Source organism: Cottoperca gobio, chromosome 1 (assembly GCF_900634415.1).
Source record: "Cottoperca gobio chromosome 1, fCotGob3.1, whole genome shotgun sequence".
Lineage (NCBI taxonomy): Eukaryota > Metazoa > Chordata > Actinopteri > Perciformes > Bovichtidae > Cottoperca > Cottoperca gobio.
The window spans coordinates 16892562-16896333 of NC_041355.1; the positions used below are offsets into that span (position 1 = coordinate 16892562).

General features: G+C 44.0%; 1 pseudogene; it reads right to left on the reverse strand.

The window, feature by feature from the left end:
* Nucleotides 1-3464, reverse strand: part of LOC115007458 (cAMP-dependent protein kinase catalytic subunit alpha-like) — a 22962-nt pseudogene extending 19498 nt beyond the window's left edge.
* Nucleotides 3465-3772: the final 308 nt, after the last annotated feature.

The following is a 3772-nucleotide window of genomic DNA, read 5'->3' on the forward strand; positions in this document are numbered from 1 at the left end:
GGAATTGGAGAAAAGATAAGACAATGTGATTTTAATCTAAATCAATAAATGAGAAAACTGAATCATCACCCTACGTATTTTACAAGCCTTCCAAATATATAGAAATTTACATTTACCTACAGTGGCAGCTGGCAGAACAGAAAAAGGTTTGAAATTTGGGGTGCACAATTAATATAGAAAACAAGTGACATTCCAGTAGTGACGACTGGAATTTTTTAATTGAAAAAAGGAATCGTAGAGAGCATACCACACATACATTTCATATATTTGGTCACACAGAATTGGAATGAAAAGCTCCTACATGTTTGTTTGTATGTATGCATGCAGAAAATATAAGTCACATTCCTGTCGTTGTAGATAAACACTAACCTGTGCAGGGCTCTCCCACTTCTTTAGAAAGTCCTCTTTGGCTTTAACAAGGAACTCCTTGACTGTGGAAGACAAAATCACAAGAAAAGATTTAGTGGTGTGTGTAAAGACTGAAAGAAACCAGAAAATAAATAGTAGGATACCTCCTGTGTTTTAGAGTTGTAGAGAGCCGGTGTGTTTTAGGAATTACAGCCCAGTTAACATAACAAGAGGAATAATTGATAAGATGACAAGCATGACATGCAGCTTAGCTCACAAGGACAAACTCAGTTATATTGTTGGAGATTAAACTGTGTTGTGTCATCTATCCTACAACTCACAACCAACACAGATGTGTCAGTTGTCAAAGGTAAGGTCATGTTGTTCAGTTAGTCCATATTTTAAGTCCACTGGAGACTTCTGAAGGCAGGAAAATGAGCCTCAATATCACCAACTGTGCTCATCATTTACATGCTGCGTCCAAAATCATCTTAAAGGGGCTGATCTCACACACACACACACACACACACACACACTTTTAGTTCTGGTAGGAGATTTCTAAAAGTCTGTAAAATTAACCCTGATAATGTCGTCAGGCTTTCATTTTTATTTATTAGAAAACCTGCGTTACAAACTGGGAGTGTGGAGTTAACAGGGAGTTTAGGGTACAATGAAAGATGCTATTGAGTTGCATAGAATACACCACTTTTGAAGTTTCACTCATACAAGGGACTAAATATCTCTGTAGGAGCCACTTTCAAGTTTATTTTTATTGATACATTTCATTGATTTTTTTACATTAGTATTTAGAAGTGTGTGCACGCTCCACAGGTGGTGAGGGTGATGCTGCATGGTGGAAGGCAGATACTATCATTGACCTTTGCGGGTTAAAGGAACCTGCAACACTATAGTTAAACTGAAACAACTGCATCTTATTTTCCTGTTATGTTTATTTTGCAATCAATTCTAAGAAACTGTGAACACTCTGCAGAAGTATTTTTTGGAAAGAAGGCTGTCACACTGCACCTGCACTCTTTATGTGGTAAAAACAATAGGAGAACGTGGAAAAAAAGGGGTCTCTTGTGAGTCCCGCAACTTTATGGAAGTGCAATACTAAATTGCTGGAGAAGCCTGCCCCTTTAATGAGAGAGGAACTCAAATAATTGAGACAACTTAGAAAATAACTAAACAAATCAGGACAGGAATAAAGCTCAGGTTAACGTTGAGGCTTTGCATTAAACATTTCCTGGAAACAGGTCAAGGGTTATACCCTGCTGGGAAAACAGTTAAGAGTTAAGTTAAGTATCAACACTTCAGCAACTACTCTACAACTTCTTAAACCATATTTCATGAACTATTTTCATCATCTGTGTAACCTTCTTAAGCTGGTGAAACGCATATCTGGTTGATAGGACACCGTTTTAATAGCGATGCATGGTTGCAGCATGTTATCCAGCACAACTAGCCAGACTGACTTGAGTATAAGATACAACACATATGCTTTTATTATGCCTTTCTGCTGCTGGAAAGTTAAATAAGAATAGGCTGTAGTTTACATGTCATGGTAAAAACAAAAGACAGTAAGCTTACATTGGCTGTAAAGTACAGCAGACACACAGAGACCAGCTCAGACAAACCTGCAGACTTTTATGGGTTCTCGTAGATTAGATTCAGCTCACCCACACAGTTTAAGCAGCATCTTTTTCCAATGGAGTGGAGCAACAGGCCTAGAGTGTTTGGGAAATATCTGACACAGAGTGTTGTGATATTGCCAATATTTAACTACAGGGAATATTCCAAAATGCTTGCAGCTTACAATTGCTGTTGGCTGTTTTGCAGCTCATACAGAGATTTGGTTATACAGCTCACAATCCTGCTTCATCCTACCTTGGCATCCACTAAAATAAAAATAAAAAGTAAAGTAAAAACTGAACAGTCTGCATGAGCCTCATTTGAAGAGATATTCTCTTTTCATCTACATACAATGCGCCTGAATTTAAACGTGTGACATTAAGGGTCCTGTGAGCTTGCCGGGCACAAGCTAATTCGTTTGCAGCAAGGACTTGTCATGGACGTACGAGTGGATCTTAATGAATGGGAAAGCAAGAAAATAGGCCTCTAATTAACAGTGTATGGCTTGTTATGTAAAGCTAACATAGTCTGCTGTGTCACATAGTCTCTGATCATTTCATGAGGCTGTAACCGAGCAGGTGTGTGCTCAGGAGTAATGTGTACTGGCGACGGTACCCACCGCTTTCCATCTCGCTGCCCTTCCTGGCCGTGGGCGCGTTGCCCATGATGACAACTTGTCAACGGGTGATCCGTGGCTTTTTGGCCGCCCTACAGCCTTGTCAAGCCGGTCTAAGCTCGATTAGGTCTGAACGGTGTTTCCTAAATCCAGCTGTGACAGTTAGCAACAAAACTCCGAGGTCTTGATCTTTAATAGCCTGACAGCTGCTGATGCGGTGCCACGGCGAGACGGTACAGTGCAGTGGGCTCACTCACTCCACGGTCATCCACCACCGGCGACCGATATCGAGTTTAAATCCACCGGGAGCTATCGTTGTGGTATGTCGGTCGCTGGGGCTTCACTGGACTGCCAGGCCGACCTCGGCGCAGTTGGCCTGAACACGGAGGATCCAGTCTTCTCCTGTCCCTCCTTGCAGCCCCCTCCGAGCGAGGCCCCCCGGCTCCCCACCTCTCCCCCAGCCCAAAAAAACAGCTATACCGACGGCGGGGTGCAATATTCTCAATCAAGAGCCTACCACCTTTCGTTACCGAACCCAGCTTTTAAAAATTAATCCTCGGCGGGGTCCGACAACGATGGGAATTCGCCCAAATCAACATTGGCCCCCTGTAGCCTCGGAGACGAGCGAGATGACGGAACTACAGCCGAGCGAACATCCCGCCTACTCGCCAGAACCAGGGTTGATTGACAGCTAGAACTAGGCTACGGATTGGTTACATCTCTACGGCGCTGTCCCACAGAATGCTCTGATTGGACCTTCGTAATCCATCAACAACGGTAGCGTACCGCCGCCCTACAAACAGCAAGTGACGGGAATGTCAACGATATATTCCTCCCGACGACGTACGCGCCCACTTTCTCCGCTTGCTCTCCTCCATTGGCTTGGCGCGGCCGAACCGTGGGAATCTCGGTGGATGCGTGGATATCTATTGGCTGTAAAATGTGGTTGACAGGGATGCCCCCCCCCCTTCCAAAAAAAACCTTCCCTCCCCGTGCTCTCACACCCCCTCTCCCCGCCGCCAAGCGACTGATACACGTTTGGCTAAGTGACGTCAACCGCGAGCTATTTTTAGAAATGTTGGTCAGAATTTAACGCACGCGCGGCGCGGTCTGGCTGGCAGGACTTCTAAACAGATCGCAGACGCTCGTGCATGGAAGGAAGAATTTATCTGGTGG